Source organism: Anser anser, assembly GCF_964211835.1.
Source record: "Anser anser genome assembly, chromosome: 3".
NCBI lineage: Eukaryota > Metazoa > Chordata > Aves > Anseriformes > Anatidae > Anser > Anser anser.
The window spans coordinates 32770310-32790855 of NC_139722.1; the positions used below are offsets into that span (position 1 = coordinate 32770310).

The window sequence follows — 20546 nt, forward strand, 5'->3', positions numbered from 1 at the left end:
ATGTGTACACTTTGTTAAATTTAAAAACCTTCCTAGAAACATATATCATACGGTTTTCTGACAACATCGTGATTCCTCCATTGCCACTCTCTGCAGAGGATATAACATATTTCTACAATGATTCTGAGAGTCTCTCCTCCCTTTCTTTGCTCTAGAAATTCATTCTTTAAATGGTGAATAGGCCCACAACCACTCAAAGCCCTATTTTTAAAAAGAATCTGCAGGAAATCGGTTTCCCAATAAAGGTAGAAATCAAGGATGGCTAACCAAATTAATCTGATAATTTATTGCTTTTCTAATGGTTTGGAACAAAGCTTTTTCAAGAACATCTGTGGAACTTCAGGATCTCAGCCTCCCACCTTGTCTCTCAACCTGATTCCTCTCTGCAGCCATTAATTTATTTGCTTGTATCTTATATTAATTTATAGATCAACTGGGGCAGGAAACGTTTTCCCACACATCTATAAAGCAGCTAGCACAACTGAGTCACATAAGCAGTTATGCATACAGTTCTCAGTGTAAACAGTGAATAACAATAACATCATGTAGGTGAATGCAGTCCTGGTCTAAACAGAGTTATTCAGTTCCCGGTGATGTAGCAGATGAGAGTGTTGGTTAGGGTAGGGGTTTAAAACAAGCTTTTGCCTTCTGCCTCATTCCCTGGTAAATCCTCACCTTGTCTCGTTGAGAAAATCCTGTTGTGGAACAAGGGACTTTAGCAAGAGGTGCGTGAGTAGGTGGAAAGACATCACGGGCTGTCTCAACCCCATCTAACCTATTTTATGAGACTGGGAGAGGAACAAGTATCGGAGCTTGTTCTGTTCAGGCAGCAGCGGATGAAGAAGAAGTATCTTACCCAGGTCCATCAGGCACCAGGTTTCACACATTTGCCCTGAGGTTGCCAAGCCCAGGTGAAAGAACACGGCAAAGAAATTCAAAAATCTTCCCAGCTTTTACTAGGCCTCCTGTCAAGGGAAACCTAGAAATTCAGCTATTCATTTTCCATGACACCAGCAAACATGGCAACCCGCCTTAATCAGACTTAGTTACTTCACGATTTTGTGATGCACCTGAAATTTTGAGTCGGTCCGTTTTTTTCAGCACACGATTGCAAGAAAACACCAGAATGTTAATTTAGTAAAACTAAACTACTTTGGCCATGTAGAAGTTACTAGAAATATATAAGGTGTTAACTCCAAGGACAAGTGAATGAAGGGGTTCTTCCTTACTCAAAGCTCTGCATGCTATCATAGAGTGACTGATGCATTTTTTCCCCTTTGCTTTGAACCACTACCATATGAATTTTCACAAATTCAGCTATTTGTGAAATAGTTCAGGCAGGTCTCCTAGCATAGGCTGCAGTGAATGGTAGGGTTTACTTCACTTGATTGTAGGTTTGCCTCCTTGCTCTGTAGTTTGCTCTTCTTGTTGCAACTCTGTTCATCTAGGTGACCCCTAGCTGTAATAACAAATCCCCTCCAGAAGTTTAGGGCTGGAGCACTTGCCCTGTGAGGAGAGGCTGAGGGACCTAGGTTTGTTCAGCCTAGGAGAAGAGATGGCTTCAGGAGAAACTCAGTGAATTCAATGCTGTGCTCTTAAGAGCACATGGCCAGTTTGGACCTATTACTATTTGTGTATTTGTTTAATTATTTACTTACACATCTGTTCACTTATTCTTTCTATTTATTGTTGCAATGAAAAAATAACATTTTAGAAGAATTAGTCTGTTTGATATTATTTTTTCTATATATCTCCAGGAGATCTGTTCTCTGATTATTTTTGAGATCAAACACAAGTCACATAGAGGAATGTCCTAAGAGCTAGAAATAATAAACCTGAGGACTGCCTCAAGGGTCACATTCAGAAAGCCTTTATTTTTTTCCATTAATAACTTCATAACCAGAAAAGTAGCATTCAGGGCCAAAGCTCTGTGCTTAACCTTAGTATGCCTACAGTGTCACTACCCTGACAAATTAGTTCATCAACAACTCCATATGCTACAGGGTTAGTGAAGATATGTATCAAATTATTTGCCAGTTTAGTTCCCTTGTTCCACATTTCTTTAAAAATGGGAATAATGATGTAGTATTAAACCTTGATTTGTATTTTCTTCTGTCAGGAGTTACCTGCTATACCTCATTTTCTTTGATGGTGTATGAGCTTGTATACATAATGTATAAAGCATAAAACAGTTTCCCAGGAATACTCACATACTTAAAGATGTGTTTACTTCTTTAAATCCTAAATTTCCCAGGCATTATCAGTCTGAAGCTTGGATGTTAGCACTACAGAGCACTGTTGCTGTGTCATACTGTGCAGAAGCATAGCAATCAAGGCACCTCATTTCCCAACTGCTGCCTACAGAGTCCCTGGGACTCTGATGCCCAGGAAGAATTCTGCGTATGCCTATGCCTTAGAGGAGCTGTGCTCCCTGAAGATCACCAATATAAAAGATAGGTTACTATTTTTAGGTGTCTTTGTGCACATCATTTGTGAACTCATGGAAGTAAATATTCATTTATTTGTGTTATAGATAAGTTTTGTGTTTATAAGTAAATGTTTTAAAATAAAATTATAAATATTTGTGTTATAGATAAGATCCAGAGATAAGTCCTATCTGGACCTTGGTACTAAGAGGGGTTTTAATGATAGATTAATATTACTTCAGTTTGTCAGAGGTCTTGTGGATGTGCTTCAGTGCTTGAGCTGTGGGAAGTAAAATCTCCAGCCAGAGCTTACCATACCTAAGTACTTATCTTGATATTCGGTGGGGAAGGAGTTAATCAGTAGATTTGTTTTGGACAATTTCCCAGACTTCTCCTTGTGTTTCTCGTATCAGCTTTCCCTTCTGTCTTGCCCTTCAGTCACCCAGTTCCATTGAAATATCTCACTCATGCTGCTGACGTTATCAGCCAATCAGTTAATATTTTGTATAACCCTTCGAAAAAAGCTTTTAAATGCCTTTTCTGAGAATGGCCCTTATAGGCATCAATATAGCAATGGTCCCGTGATATATCTGGTAGCAAGCAGCAATCAGGTACCTGGCTCCACTCTGATTGTCCTTCATGGTTTTTGCTGATTTACAAAGTCTGCTGGAGATCTAGTTGTGGTTCAGTAGTCAGTCCTATCTCAGTATTTTGCAATCAGAATGCTCCAGGAAAGGGCTTCCCATAGCATAGGAGGTAATCAGAGTAGTTTATCCAGTCAAACATTTGTTTTTCTGCTATTTTTATCTTCTGCATCAAATTCACTTTAATAAGGTAACTGTATTAAATGTGTTCCTTGTTTTGCTGGGTTCTAAGAAGCCTGCAGTCCTGTGCATCGACAGCAAACTGCCTTGATTCTCCCTTTTAGTTTATAACAGTATTTACCTAGCAAACCCTGTGTTTCTCATTAACTTCTGGCTGTTATGACCTCTATTATGTGTGGTTTAAGAGGAAGGTAGCTCTTCCTTACCTTACATAGTACTTTCTTGTCTTCAGTAGCAATTCAGTTGTTCTTCCACTATTGCTGTCAGTCTGTGTTGTGGAAAAAAAAAAATCTCAAGTCGATCCATTTAGCTGGCAGAACTTGAGCACAGAATTTTAGTGCCTAAATATTATGCAAATTCTCAATTTAAATTTAGGTTTTGAAACTATAATTTCAGAATCTTCTCAGAATCTTAAATTTGAGACCACTTCTAGCAATATAACATATTTTCCAGGGCAAGTAGACTTACTGATGGTCGAGCCTAGGATTTCAGTAACTCCATTAGTAGTTTCCCCACAGCTGCTTCTATTTTACCTCTTGTCAAGTTATAGCGTGATGGAAATGTCACAAGTTCAAATTCTGTTGAGGCTGCAGAATGAGCAAATTCCCAACAGGAAGTTTAAGTTCATTATGTGTAATCAGGCTCTTGAACTTCATGGCTGGCAAACTGCATTTCAGAGCATTAAGTGATACCAGTGGCAGTTGAATATTGCTGAATCTATTTTTCATTAATTAAAGTGATAATGAGCCATCATACGGTACTTTTGTCAAACCTTTATAAACAAATCCATATCTAGTGTATGAGAAGATCTGTTGAGCCCTTTATTTATTTTAATTCAATATACTTATGTTATGATATGTTGTGTCTGCTACCTTGGTATTTAGACATATAATACAGTTTAAATTCAGCCAGATAGCAAATCTGCTGCTCATGATAAACAATACAAGCAGCCCCTTTCCAGAATAATTTGAACTTTAAATAACCCAGTGATGGTCTGTAATTAAGAATAAGTTTGATCAAAGAGATACATCTCACATCACATCTCATTATAAATCCCAGCAAGACCAAGTTCCAGCAGGAGCAAAGTCCTGGTTGAGGTGCTCTCCCGACAATGTTCTCCTGCCAGCCCAACTTGAACTCATCTCAGGAACATCCTGTCCACTTCACTCCAGAAAATATGTTGACAGTAGTAGTATTTAGACTGGAAGTTGAAAGTTCCTTGGATGATTTCAGCAGCTGTAATTACATACAATGAACACTGTTGCTCCTTACGTTAAATAGGTCCCAAATTGTGTAGGTTTTTAAAACTAATATTTGGTGGAATGTCTGCATGTTTGACTGTCCTGGCCATACAGTTTTTAGAGATGCATAGGAAACATCATGTCTTCTGAACGTTATCTATGGACGTTATTCTTTCACATTTGTTTTGGCTGACTACTACCCTTGCTGCTGAGTTCATGAAAAAATTTATTTCTGGTATGTACTAAAGAATTCAGCATTCTGTACTTGCTGATTGACATGGTTTTTGATTTTACTTAGTGTCACTGTCATATTATTTTGAGAAGAAAAGTACTTACCATGAATTGGGCAACTTGACTCAATTGTGTCTCACATTTTCTTCTTTCCTACTGAGGAGCTGTGAGTAGTAACATATTTCATTTTCATGAGGCTTGGAGACTGAGGTTTTGCTGTGAGGACTGAGCATATTCTGTGCATCTGCTGAGATGTCTGATGATCAAGGAAGTCAATAAGGCTAGTGAAGGTTTTCCGGTTAGATGTCTTTTCGTTGAAAAATATTGATTAATTAAAATCAAAATCATTCATACCAATTCCTGTTTCTTGAAGAAAAGTATTTTACATTCAAGCTGGATCTTTTTATCTTCAAATTTAGAAGTACTCTCTCTCCCAATCACATAGAATAACCAATAATCCAATTTCTGGATAAAGTATAGTTAAATTCGTGCTCTGGGAGATTTGGAGCAGGAAATTGCCATCTCTCATCCCCAGTGAAAATATCCAAACATCAATAAGGAGCTCTTAATTGGTCCAGAGAGAGATGCTGATTTTCCCTGTCACCTGGTGTTAATTGTATTCATCTGCTGTGTAAGAAACTTGGATTTTGTTCATCCAAAGAATAATCAGTCATTTGTAAATAGAGAATTCCAGCAGTGCAAATTAGTAAAGATCCACACTGGAATGGGTGAAGTGGGTTAGAGCACAGGGATGTGAAGGACGCAAATCAAGATGCAAATCAAGAAATGAAGACAGGTTTATAACAGAGTCTGTTAAAAGAGAGAGACCTTTTACTATGAAGAATTTATTTGTGATATTAGAATTAGTTTCTTAGGAGGATATTGAAAATATTTTCTCAAGCATTAGGTAGTTATGTCCATTACAAATAAGACTAATATAACTTAGTACCTGCACTAAAATGTTTAATGATTCCTAATTTGTTCACTGTTACTGGAAAAGTTTCCTAAGGTCAAATGTCACAGGTAGATGATTTAAAGATTGTGAGATTCTCTGTACAGATTCACTCAGATTCTGTAAATGATTTACAGAGTCTTTAAAATGATTGATGATATCTAGTATTTGAATCTCACAATAAATATATATATTTTATACATTATTATTATATATTTTGTATTATAAATATACATTACAGAACTTCCAGTGCCACTTGTGAGCCATAAGGTTTCAGTGACTTGGTAAAGGAAGAAGGAGGTAAGCAGCTGACAGACCAAGAAGCAGTTAACATTTCGTGTTTTTAGACTTGATATGTTCAATTTTGCTCATATTTTTCAGAGACTGACTTTAAAATTGTTGCTACTAGAGATGTCCAGTCTATAAAGATGCTCACAGAAATACCTTTCTTTTCACTACCTTTCTGCATTTTATTTCAGATATTCCTATCCTGCCTTAGTTTGCTAAATTCTCATCATAACAATAGACAAGAGAGTCGCTTTAATTTCCTTAGATATGTGTAAATGTTTCTCCAATCCAAAATTAAGTAATTGAGTAATTGTTAATATAAGCACTGGTGTGAAAGGTAAAGAGGTAGACAGGATTGTTCCAAATCCACTCATCTGCCTACCTCAGCACATAGTCTCAGAAGCAGTAAAGTGGCTGGTTTGTTTTTCAAATTTCATCATTCCTAGCATCTAAAAACATATATTTTTAATGAAGTAAGAGATTAACATGTCAGAACTTAATTGACATGCAAGAAAATATTCAGTTTTCCTGGCTTCTTTCCAGCTATCATGCTGCAAATCAACTGCATTGGTAGCATGACATTCTTTGCAACTCCCATCTCATATCATTGTCAGCTTTCCCTTAGCTCCTCTTTGAGAAGAATTGCTCCATCGGTGGCTGTACAGTTTTTGCTTTTGTAGTGGTAAATTATGCTCTCCAGACAGAAATTGGAATAATTTAAGAACATTTCCATTGAGTTCCATAATAGCATCATATTAAAGTAGATGTTTGCTATTTTGGACTTTTGCAACTGCCCGTTGCTCTTGTCCTTGGCATATGTACAACCTGTCGGTGACATCACTAGCTTGCAGTATCACTTCATTTCAAAAACCAATTTTAAAGTGTCTTCTATGTTACTAACATGCCAATACTTACTTAGGGGTGCTGTGGCAGCATATAAACATAAATTTCAATGTTAATGCCTTGGTGTAGTACATTAGACAAATGTCAGTCTATTTGAGCCATGATTTACTCTTGCAGGTATTAGCTGGACAAAATTGTGCTTTCTCATGTGGTATCCCAGCCCCACACCTCAGAACGTTAATGAAGAATTTTGAAGAGGTCTAAGGGGGCATAAACTTAGCAGTTTATGCTTGGCATAAACTGAAAGACTTTCTAGAATGGCTTGAAAGTGGGATCAAAATAAAGGAAAGTTAGTGAGAAATCCCTGTGCTCACTTTGCTCCTTTTACATTCACCCAGTACCATACGACAGCAGGCAATGTGCTGTCTTATATTTGCTACATGACTTTCAGCTTCTTTGGTGGTTTTAGTTTGAGTAGCATTATTATAATTATTACTGCATTACCTGCTTAATGTTGTGGCTTTGTTGCTGTCTTTTGTGAAGACTAATTTATTTCTATTCTGGTAATCAGTGTCTGAGCTGGGTCTCCAGGAAGAGGGTTGTAGGTGCAGGCAGTTGAAGCCAATGGCCTCCCTTTGATGGGCTGTGTTGTCATTTAGAAAAACTGGCATTTTCATTTGCATTATAGACAGTACTCTTTCCTTCAAATGTGGCTCTCTGTTCTCTGCTCAGATTTAATTAGTTAACTGACAATGATGACAGGTTAAAATGCAAGCTTTGCCCACTGTTATATCAGTATAGTCAAACTGATTGCCAGGTGTCTTCATCCAGCCTTGCAACGAGCTTGTAAGTGATCACAGGGCTTGAAGAAACTCAGTTTCCACAGATATTTTCATTCTTTTACATCTCTATGGAGAACTGCATGTTGCTACCAGCACTGTTAAGTGACTGGAAGCGTGATGGGTGCAATAGTCCAGTGGGAATTACAGGCAATCTCTATTTTTATGATCATGCCTTGAATGGTTACCCTCAAACTGCTGCACTAGAAAAAGAATAAAAAATCCGTATACAAGAAGAAAAAGTATGGGTTTTAAATTCCTCCTTTTTTACAGCTGCTGTGTTAAATAGAGCAATTAGGCAAGATTTTACAGTGTAACATCATTACATTGTGTAACAGAGTTACAGTATTTATATCTCAAGTTTAATACAGCTATGTAGAAATATTTGCATATTTCTAGAAAGCAAATTGGGCATGTCCTGCACATCTTAATTTCCTCCCTTCCTGCACCTAGCACTTACACACCAGGATGCCAGAACCTGAAGTCTCCTCTTAAAGAAAGATTACGTTTTTTTTTTAATTTCGAGATTTTGCTTAAACTCTCAAAAGAGAGGATTTGACATTTCTGCTAAGAGACAGCAGTGCTGTCAGCAGCACATCTAGGGAAGGCGCCCACCAGACCTCACTTAAATCAACCCACATCAGCTCCAAAACAGTGTAAATGCTTATTCGAGTCAGGCCCAAACCTTCTACCCCTGCTACAGAAAGAGGCAGCTCCAGCTGCCCACTCGTGCCACCTTGTTCTGGTGGCCTGTGGCCACCTGGGGAGCAGCCAGGGGGATGGCAGGGCTGCTTCGGCCCGAGGCTCATCGCCACTAGCTCAGCCTGCTCGTGAGACCCCACACTCGGGACTGCTTCAATTCAGGTGAAAATGGTGTGCTTGTTGTGCAGAGTGGCATGGCTTGCTGCATTTAAGATCTCATTTTGGGATGGCGTCTTGTTGGGTTTGCAGTAGTGCTACCAGATTACATTTTTTCCCTTTCTGACAAGTGCTGAACAGAGCCTGTGTTTCTTTTCTTCACATCTCCCACCCCAGGAAGTCTCCAGGGTGGCTGTGAGGTGGCCTGTGGCTGGACACAGGCCCCACCTGGTCACCATATTGAATAATTGTGGTTTTCTTCCCAGCTCTTTCTGCTCTACCCAGGCCTTTGCAGCACAGAGCAACTTCCAAGACCTTCCCATGAGGACTAAGGGGGGGTCACATCTCACAGATGACAAATAAGAGAGCAGCAAAAGCAGCCAGAGAGCACAGGGCACAACCTCTGCTCCTGCTCCAGGTCACCCATCACTTCTCAGCAGATCACAGCAGCAGTCTGTGTACCCCTCCTGCCCCAGGAACTGCACATAGCCAGAGCAAAGTAGCAGGTTACAAAGACCCCCATATATAATCCTGACCTAGACAACAACTGCCTCCAGTCAGCTGGGGGAATTTGAGAAAACTGGAGCTAGTACTGTGCTCACGCCTGCTTCTCTTTAGGATTACAGCACTAGTATTCTCCAAAAATAAAAGCTTCTTGCTGGAACCGTAGTACCTCGTAGACTACCCACCCACTAATGCAGGCGAATTGGTGGCTGGGGATAAAGAGTGGCTGGAAATCTCTGAGTAAATTCTGTATTTATGGAAACAGAGGAGTCCCAGGAGGTGTTCATGCTGCCTGTGTAGACATCCAAAATGGCTGTGTAGGACAGGAATGCAAGCTCTGATTTTAGTCAACGTGGAGGAGGGCCCAGAAATTATGGTGTAGGAATTAATCTCTGCCAGGTAATATTGAGGGACCCCCTGTTCCTACCTTTGGCTCCTGCACTGGGTAGCTCAGGTAGGTCCTGGATACCTCCTGTTCCCCCCTGCAAATTTGCGAGCAGATTCTTAATGCTCTCCACTTAAAAAATGGCTTTTCCTCTCTCTCAGAGAACTCCTCTTTCCCCTGTCCTTTTCAGCAACTTTACTTCTTAGTTTTCCCTGCCCATCCCCAATTATTTTTGCCTATTTTCATCTTCAGCTAGGCTTTTTCAGTTCCCACAGTTTCTGGCCTTTCTGCTCCTGCACTGCTGCGTTGCCTTTGCTTTAAGCACAACCTGGGAACGCGCGAGACGGATGCTTCCAGACACCCTGCCAGCTGCCTCCCCTGCGTGTTCAGAGGGCGAGCAGAAAGGCTGCGAGAGGACAGGTCCTGTAGGAGTCTGCCTGCATTGTTGTAGGAGCCCAGCGCCCACAGATAGCGCTGCTTCCCCGCTGGGCTGGGTAAGGCAGGAGCTTGGTTTGGTATTTTCTACACGCTGAATGCTGCCAGGGTCCTCTGAGCGGGTTGTTCATACCTGTAGCTCAAACAAACAATCACACACTAATAGGGGAATTTGAAAAACCTAATTCCAGCAATTCAGAGAGAAACATCCAATCTCATTTTTAATTTTCTCCAGTTACTCTTTTATGTCCTGTGGCAATGAATTTTACAAGTTAATTGCATGTTGTGCTGCTTTTTATCAGATATAAATTGTCTTTTGATCTCATTTTTATAAGGAAGGGTAAATAGGAGTCATCCAACAGATCTTCTTGTCTTTCACTCATTTGCATACCTGTATCTGCCATCTCATATTTGTCTCCTGACTAACTGCTCCCAAATTATTCAGTCCTTTCTCAATACATGTCTTGCCATGACTAGTTATTTTGCTTTTCTTGCTTATAACTTTGTCCTTTTTTTACATTCTGATCTAATGAGCATGGGTATTTATCAGGTGTGCACATCTAGCCATCCATCCTGCCGCCTTTCCCTCCAGAAGTCTTCAGTTACTTTTTCTCCACAACAGCAGCCTTTTTCACAAAGGTCTAGTATCACGCAGGGAAAAGCCTCAGACATAGTAAGGTGACTGCTTTCCCCGTCCTTGTAAGGCTTATTTTCTCTGGCATGAAATGGTTGCTGGGCAGAGTAAGTGAGGGTTTATGGGAAGGAGCTGCATGTGTTGCTTGTGGTTTGTGTCCCTGTTGGACACAAACCGGGCTGGTGAACACTGGGTCAAAGGTACGATTTTAAATGTCTTTCTGTCAGCCTGTCTTAAAGCCAAATAAAACTCATACTGAATAAATAGTGCTTTATTTCTTCTGGCAGGTGCATATCAATAATGTTAAAGATCAATTATTGGAGAAGGCTAATAAAATATAAATCCATGAAAGGCTCGTAATTGAACCTAATCTTAGCTTGTAGGAGGCTCTTAGTTTTTTTTAAGATTTATTGAGCCAGCTGTTAATAATACAAAGACGTTTGCTGAGGACTTATTCAGTCCACAGAAAGAGTGTGTACTCAACAGTGCTATGAACCATAACTGTTAATGCTACAAACAAAGGGAAAATGTTCCCACTGATGTCATTATCCCTATCCGGACTGAATCAAAAATGGTAATCATCACTACAATTTAAATTTCAGTATTTGTTGAGCTATTGTGATTCTCATCCCACTGAGAAGTATTTTGGCTCTCTACAACAAAAGGCAAAACAACGTTATTTTGATACCTTTGTCATCACGACCTAGGTCTACTACTTTTGCACAGGAACAGTGTACGTATACTTTCAGTTCATGGACATGTTAAGTAACATCAGTTGATCTATTCTTGGTGATGAAATTAGGCTCTCATTATAAACCTTGATTAAAAAATGACAAAACAAAAATCTCACACATCTTCCTCATTCTGGAATTTTATAAAGGAATATTTAATTTTCTTGTCTAAAAAATGTCCAATACTGACTTTTAGAAAATATTACTTGTTTTTCTCCCTAAGAAATTGTTTGGCCTACAGATTCCAAATTTCTTGTATTTGGTTAGCTTTACTAACAATTGGCTTAGACTTGTTTCCAATTCCTTTTTTTTTTTTTTCAGAGATTACGTTGTATAGTTTTATTCAAAATGTAGCAAAACCAGACTAAGGTGCCTGTGAAGATAGAAGATAGGGATTTAGTGGTGCTGCCTGAGGTATTCATATATTAGAGAAACATGAGGTAGTCTCCTCTTTGACTTAGAAAGACAGTATGTTTCCTTTCTGTGGTTGAGTCAAGAAATCTTAAGTTAATCAATTTTCATTGGGATGGGATGAAGAAATACTGTAAGCATTGGGTTAGCTTTAAAACAAATGAACAACTGCTTAGCAAACAGTCTGTGTGAATTCAGTTTTAGGTGACAGGTTTGGTTTATGTTCCCCTAGGGCCACTTCCCTCCATCATTTCTGTCGCTTGTATGTATAAGCCTAGACCATAGCTTGAAATCATAGAATCATAGAATAATACCTTGAGCAGGAAGGGACCCACAAGGATCATCAAGTCCAATTCCTGCCTCCACACAGGACCACCCAAAAACCACCGTATGTCTGAGAACCTTGTCCAAACGCTTCTTGAATTTGAAATGGGGTGGAGATAGGAGACTCTGTAGAGATGCTGAAGGAAGGAATCAGACGTGTGAGATAAATTGCTTTGGAAGTTGGAGGGAGAGGGGCATGCAGGAAGTGTTGGACTTCTTTATTCTGTTATCAGAGGGCTGCATATAGAGGATGTGTAGCACATGAGATGAGGAGAGAACTATGCACAGATGGGATCTGGAAATGGGGAGAAGTTTTGAAAAAGTGGAAGGCACAAGTATAATAGATGAATCTTGAAGGGCTAACTATCTGTCATTGTTCACTCTCAGACTGGAACAAAGTGTATGGAAAACACCTAAAGCCTCCAAGGAGAATTTGCAGCATCTGTGTGTGTGCTGGGATTGCGTGGCCGGGGTCTCTATGCTTGTTCATCCCATTTGAAGTACTGTGGAAGAGCAAGCTGAGCTGGCACTATCTATCTCGTATTTCATCAATGACTGCCAACCTCAGCCAAGGGGATGCCTGCTCCCTGGCACAGGTACCTGCATTGGGATGCAGTGACACCCCCAGGTGCCAAGGCAAGGTCCCACATAGCTCATGGCTCTGCTGGGGCTTGGATTATTCTGGCCTTGTAATGGAGGGGCTCACCAGGTGACATGTTATGGAGCTTGTCCCCAGCACCGTGCTCTCTGGGCTCCCATCAAATCCGGAGTTTCAGAGTCAGGACACGGTGCTGTAATTAATGCTCAGAGTATCTACAGTTGTGAAACCCTTGAACTGACCTCCTATAGCATACATGAGATTTAATGCAGTGCTTATTTTCCATGGCACTGAAAAAATATGAAACATTACCTATTGTATATTTTACTGTTATACTTATTTTATATTTCATTATTTCATATTATATAGGTTTTATACATCATGTAAATAACACCATATGCTATTTTATATGCCTGTTGTAAATTTCAATGTAATTCATCACAAATAATTTTAATTCCTATTTTATTTTTGCCAGAAAATCAACTTTATATGTTAGTTAGCTGCTTTTCTAAATAGACCCACCTTGACTCTGTAAAATGAACATGTATCCCATAGAGATGTCCATATTTCTAGGAAGTCACTTTAACTTCACATTAAAATAATTTCCTTATTCAAATTATTCCAGTACAATGCAAATGAAAAATAGGGGTGGAGAGAAAGGTTCAAGACAGTTCATCTCTTTTGATTTAATCTCTGGAGCAGTGCTCATTTGATGAGTAAGAAAATCCAAGTTTCTGTACACAGATCAGATTTAGTGCAGTCCTTAGAACTGAAGTCAGTGACTAATGTAGCCATTGTTAAAAGAAAAAAAAATCGATAGAGTAGAAGTAGTAACTTCTGTGTTGTTTTTTTTTTAATTCCTTTTCAGTGCCTAGACAGTACTACACATTTGTCTAACTTTTTTCTCTTCTGTGCCATTACTGTGAAGCCCTATTTTCTTATTTTCCTGTTTTTCTACAGCCATAAAAGTCAATTTTTACACTTATCTGTGTTTATCACTGAGAATTATCTTGGTACACAAAACTATTTCACTTTCTTACTTCTAAAAATGCCAAGATGTTTTACATCTTGGAAAAAAAAAAAAAAAGTGAAACAGGAAGCAAAATCACCAACTTGTTTTGCCTGCAATGACAATTAATACAGTTTCCATCCAGAGAGTGTCATATATTTGAAAACCCAAAGAGCTTTTGGCTGGAGTGACAACAACATCTGCAGAAATCAAACAGCGTCATCCATCCCAAGAATTTCCTGAAGATATCCTGCCAATTACTTTTACTAGTAGGTGATGATTAATCATAACCTGTCTGGCATCTGATCCCTGACCAGAAAGAAAAGCTATATTCAGACATCGCTGAAAGCATGTTTTGCCAGGATTCAAGATCCTAAGCACCATTATTATCAGCGTAGGCAAGACTCAAGAGTATCTCACATTGCTTGGTTGTGTTTGCTGTTGTTGTTGATGATGATGATGATGGTTAGGCTTTTTTTTTTCTTTTTTCTTTTTTTTCTTTTTTTTTTCTGCAAAAGTGAGCCCATGTTCCTGCAAATCTACTCAGCTTTTTGTGGGAGGTGCAGAACTCAGCTTCCTGCCTCTCCCAGATTACTCTGGAGATGTTCAGGTGATATAATTCAACAGATGCCATTAAACTGTTTCTGTTATTAAACACATAAGAACAACACTTCAGAATATCATTTTTCAGAGGGTGAATTCAGGTCACCTTGAAAGACTGTAGGTCTCCAGAATAGTCTCTAAAAATCCAGTTTGCAGATTTTGACAATCTTGCACATATTGAATTGCACTTTATCAATAAATAGTTATGCTCCTTCCAATGGAACAATTTACAAAATACTATCCATCATCTCTCTAAGTATGGCACTATTGATCAAGTCTCTATTCAGAGACTTAATTACAAGTTTGTTCCTAAAAATATTTTTCAATTAAGATTTTGGATATTTTTAAAATAAAAATATTGAAAATTCTTGATTTCTGAGGTTAATGCTTAGACAAGGTCACTAGAAGTTCAGCCTATATTAGGCCAGAATTTGTTGCTATAACTATGTGAAATATCCCACTGATTTCATAGCAATGGGACTATTCACAGAGCAAAGGAACTGCCACCTGGTAAAAACATTACAATTTGCCTATTTTCAAATTAACTATTACAGCATGCTCACATGGTGAATTTTGTTTTTTGCCTTCTTGAACCGATAGAGGGAAGTGGTTAATCCCTTGTTTGAAGCTAAAAACATTTTTGTAGCCAGTTATGATGAAATGACATTTTCCATTCTATGACCTTTCTCAACAAGTGCTCAATGAATAATGATACCATTATTTCCCTCTCGGAATACCCCTCAATTAGGTTATTCAGAAGCCTTCAACTCTATAAATGTCTTTTCTTTTTTTTAAGCAAACCTACAGGAACATAAAATACACCAGGGCCAAATATGTTACTAGGCTGTGAAAAAGGCTGCTGTTCCTGTAGATGAGTGTGTATTAACAGACTTTTCCTTTTAGGAATCTGAAAAAAACAACCATATTTTCACATACTGCTACATGGCTTAAGCCAGGTGTCATTAGGCTACACTTCAACTACTTTAAATAGCCAGTTGATATCAGTGTAGGATAGAGCCCCTTGAATACATTTTTGTTATCATGCTTCTGTAGTGTGGCATGCTGAAATATAGTGCTCCAGAATGTGTGCTGCCTTAACTTTGTGCTATAGTGTCTGATTAAAATTCAAAGTACATTTCTACATTGATTAGATGATACCCTCAGGCCACAGCCTGCTAGCTGTGGAGGTTGTTGTAGACAAATCGAAGGGAGTTCTGAGAATAGCAATAAACATGATGAAGCTACTGGAAGGACTGGTAGATGAAGAAATATTAGTAAAACTAAAATGCTGGTCATTCCCTCCCACCACTTACACCTCTTTGTGACTCAGAATAAAAAGTTGTTAATTATTTCTATGTGGGTGTTGTTGAAAATCTGGATTAAAACTTATTTAAAACCCTTATCAAGTAAGAATAATTGCTCACTGTGCTGCAATATGTGTGTATAACCTGGGCCGTTGTAACCAGATGGAACTGACTTCAAAGCACCTAGGTTATAGAGCCCAGTGGCTGCAACACAGAATCAAACTCCTTTTTTTTTTTTTTTTTTCATGAGTAACTTTGAAATTTAGGGTGATGAATTGTCTTGAGAACTATCCATGAGAAATGACCACTACAAGACATCTCTTTTCTCTAGTTCATAAATAATGTCTCTAGACCAAAATTAGACTTTAGAAGGACAGCCTAAGGGTAACCTAAATTTGGTTATACAGTTGCCAGTGTGTTTCCTTTGTGCATTAATAAAGCCGAAGGCTAGATAAACCACATTTTGGGGATTTTCTGCTTATTGCTGCAGTTTTGGGGGCAGACGTGTCCTACTCTTGTCCTAGCTCAGTGCATCTCTGTACTGTTTTGCAGCTGAATCAGATATTGTAATTGACAACAAATGCAGTTTTCTGCATATCCTTAATAAGTGCAAACTCGGGGCATTTTCTGTGAATTTATAGCAAACACTATTTTGGTGACATAGTGATGATCCTACAATGATTAAATACTGCTCATTTACCATTTAGATAAAAACAGAGAAAAAATATCACAAGATTAATTTAATCTAAATTGGCTTAAAGTGGCATTTTTATTTAGAAGGAAAGGACATTCCAACCCATCAACATTAAATACAAGCAAAGCATTTGCCTGCATTAAATATGGAAAAAGCTGTTACTAACTTTTTGTTATATGTTAGACTTTGAAGGATATGAATGAGAAGGAGAGACTGCAGGTTTGTTTATTAGTTGATTACATACATGAGCTTTGAGCAAGTGAGAGATGGTCATTAATTCCTGATATTATCCTGAATTTTAGAGAGGTTGTCCTGATAGCATGTCAAGGTTTTGGGATGTTTTGCTATAACTAAGTATAGCTTCTGTGTTCACCCTTTTATCTATTCCAATCAAGTTCTTTATCTGGGTCCATTACCATGATGCTCTAAAATCTCACAGCATCCAAAAAGCCCTTAGTAGGGACATTGCTGTGGAAAAAATTTACAAATAAAACAATCCATTATGATTATTTGTAAGGCCTCATTTTTTATCATTATGAATCTCTTGATCATGATGTTGCCATTGGAGGTGATTACAGTTTAGAAATGCTAGCCACGCTTCCATAAGTAACCCCAATGACCATGAGTTTCTCACCATGCTTGAGCAGGGTAAGGTGGCCCAACATCAACCTCCCTTTATTCCCTTGAAGTGGAGAGCTCAGGCTGGTACATCCATCATGAGCTATTGCTGAGCTTCAGGTTGTTGCCTTACTGGGCTTCAATCACTTGTCTTTACTTACATGTCACTATTTTAATGAGATTGGACAATATAGAAGTAAAATGTATTGCACACATGCATTCTGGGCTCATCGATTTTTGTTTTTCTGCCTCCCCCAGGTGTTAACACAGTGGCTGTCAAATAAAGGAGCCTTTGCCAAGTAACTTTTAACAAAGCTTCCATGTAATATCGTTTTTTTGAGTGATACTAGATGAAAGGTCTGAAATGGAAGAATACATTGTTTGAAATTTAATTTGGAATGAAGTGTTCAAAAGAAGCACTGCAAGAGCTGCCAAGAAGATCCAGAATTTCAGGCTGGAGTTAATGAGGGAGGATGCTATCTGCAAAGAAAATAATGTGAGAGATACTTCTAAAGATTGAATAAGATCAGTCTTGTAGCTGAGGAGATGCTTAACATTTTGGAAGACCACCACATATTAGCTTGAAAAAAATCAAAGTAAATGTCCCTCAGAAACTTCTGTCTTCTAATAAGTCATGACAGAGACATTTGAAACTATCCTGCCCATTACTCGCTCACTTTTCAAACTTTCCTGTGCTTTGCAACAAGATAAAGAGTGACACTTAGGTCCCAGTTCAGTTACTTGAAATGCAGCTATTTACTTTAATAAAATTAGGATTTTACCCACAATCCACTTTCTGGCCTTCTTTTTTTTTTTCTTCCTGATTTTACAGTTTTGTCTCTAAAAGACAAGAGGAAAATATTGATAGATTTTTTTTAAGTCTTCTTAAAATACAGAAATACCATGGAGTTTTTACCTAAATTCCAATTCAAGTAGAATATGAGATGAAGTTCAGAAGAATATTTTGCCCTCTTACTTAAACCAGGACAAATGGCACCTGAGGTATGCTGAATAAAAATGTGGTGGGGAGAGAACCATAAAATATTTATCTTTTAATTTTTCCATTACAGGTACATTTGGATAAGAAAGCCACGCCAGTTTAACATATTCAGAAGAGACTTTAAAATGTTGCAATTTTTTGTTTGGACTCTGATTTCATTCTGAGAGAGGTTTATTTTGATTTATCTTACACCTGTTCCTGGCAAGTTAAACTAATGCTGAAATGATCTGCCTGCCTGCCTTTCCTGCCACCGAGGGAAACACAGCCAGGGAGGGCTGCTTTCAGAAATGGAGACACTATCTTTCCCTACTCCCAGCCAGATGAGTGGTTTTGTGGGGAGGAGTTTGTGGGGAGGTGGAGATGATGAGAGAGAAAGGCGTGAAAAAAACTACAGGAGACTGGGAAGGTTCTCTTCCCTCCTCCAACTGTTTTTAAGCATGTGCCAACGCGTTTTCTGCTTACCCCCTTCTTCACTCCCTTCTCCCTTTGCCTCTCTTCATCCCTACCCTTCATCTGGAAAGGTATACATGAGTAGGTAACTCCCTTGGACCAATACTAAGGAGAACGAAATGAGAGCTATGCTGTTGTTGACTTCTTTGTCTCGCACGGTCAGAGAGGACCAGAGACCCTCAGTGGGGAAGAAGGGCAGAGGGTTCCCAGCAGCACACAGCAGATGCAGTACGGCACTGGGTGGACTGAATTCATTTGATTTTTTTGCACTGGGGGACCTCCAGGAAACTTCTTGTTATAACAAAAGCTGTCAGAGCTCCTGGAATGGGAAGGAATAAGGGAAGGGCCAAATCATTTGCTTTTGTAAAAACAATATCATGTTGAGAGTGGCTGAGAAAAAATAAAATCCTCAGTAAGCACTTTTATCATGTCCAGACCAAATGCATAATTCCTAATATTTGGGTGACTTCACTCTTTTTTAAGTTCTAAGACTGATTTGCTGGAACCCACACTGCTTTTCTGATGAAATCTGATTTGCTGCTAGCTGATGCTACCACTAATTAAAAATGGGCTGTTACATTGCTGCTCTGCTCAGAGTAGCAGGAAACAAGGCAAGCTAACTGTCATAGTTTTTGTAACCAGAGATGCTCTTTCTTCAACAAAATCCATACTGCTCATAGCTTTCTAGCACACCCTCCATGAGCCTCAGATCCAGATAAACACACCTAAATAGGGAAATCTACTTATAGGTGGGCATGTATGTGCTGCACGTCTATACCTCCAGCACAGCTGGTTGAGACCTAGGGCTTATTTCAGCGGGGTAGACAGAGGTGTCCTCTATTGTCCGTATTGTCCGTTACTTGATATTCCCTGTTCTCCAGCTACTTCTGAAGGGCACAGGCCTCCCAGGTCTAAGGGCATATCTACCGGACCTATTAAATATCTCAGATACCTTCAGGCATCTCAGATGGCATTGGACAAATAAATACAGGCAACTGAATCAATCCTTTTTTTGTGCCAGTCCCAGAGCATGAGTCAGCTGAGCAGCCATCAGGAGCCTCCCTGAGGGTTAGCTGCACCACTCTCAGTTGACGTGATTGCCTTTTTCTTCATGGGGAATTTAGACACCTGGTAGAGAAGCAGACATCTAAATTTAAATGTGGAGCTGAACCCCACCCTACCACTTTTTATGATCTCTGTTAGACTTGTTATCTTTAACTTTCCCCAGTCAGTTATCCTGCTACTGAATTCTTACCCAGACCTGCTGTATCTGGTTACTGTGCTCTTGAGACTTGCACTGTGCAGGGACACCCCAGGAGATATTATCTATTTCTGGCTCTTCCTGATCTCTAAACCCATTGGATTTACAGCTGGAAGCAAATCCAGTTTTACAGTAGCCAACGATATAGTAGCCAAATATGATCCATCTGTGTAGAAGCCAAATGCATTGTAAACTCTCAGAGCATAAGACAGGCAGAGGGTCAACCAAGCCTAGTATAACCGTGTCCAGCAGTGACACTAGCCAATAATGAACAGTTAGGAAGGATCACAGAAGGAGGGCAAGCATACAGTGATAATAGTTTCTCAGCCTCCATAGCCTTTGTACTTGGAGACTTTGGTCTTAGTATTTATTAGATCTGGATTAAGTTTTCTCCCATGATATTGTCCAGTTGGTTTTGAACCCATGTAAACTTTTAGAAACTTGTGGCAAGGATTTCTTCAATTTAACGGGACACTCCTTGAACCACGGGTTTTCTGAACCCTTAGTAGTGTAATAAGATGGCAAAGCCATCCATAGGTAAGTTCAGAGAAGCTCAGGATGTTTGCAGGAAAGGATAGTTGGACCTCCACTACTTACTGTTTGCTGGGCAGAATGAACCAAGGCCATTTCCGACCATACTGGAACAGGCTGAGGAGAGTCTCCTGCTTGTACGTGAAGCCAGTCTCTATTGCTGCTCTCCTGTAGGGTTCTTTTCACTTAGTGGGATATTCTTGATTTCTAGGAGCTATACTTGACACAAGATACCCAACACAAAAGAAGCAAAATTCATGTCAACGTGAAATTCTCACCTGTGGATATGGTTTTAGATTATCTTTGCATATAAACATACAAACAGCACAAAATCCTGAGATTTAAACCAGGTGCATCTTACAAAGGCTCTTTCAGTTTTTAAAGAAGCTCAGGAAATTAATGATGAGGTGATGAAGTAACAGAGTTTGGACTGCCCTTTTCCACTCTCTGCCCACCAGTATGTCTGCCCCAGTCATCACAAAAGAACATTATGCCTTCTCACAGTATCCATGTGCCATCACTGTGTATCTTCTCATCTTCCTTTAAATGCTG

General features: G+C 39.2%; 1 protein-coding gene across 6 annotated transcripts in view; it reads left to right on the forward strand.

Moving 5' to 3' along the window:
• Window positions 1-20546, forward strand: part of KCNQ5 (potassium voltage-gated channel subfamily Q member 5) — a 291688-nt gene that overhangs the window by 220253 nt on the left and 50889 nt on the right. The gene's annotated exons all lie outside the window — the stretch shown is intronic.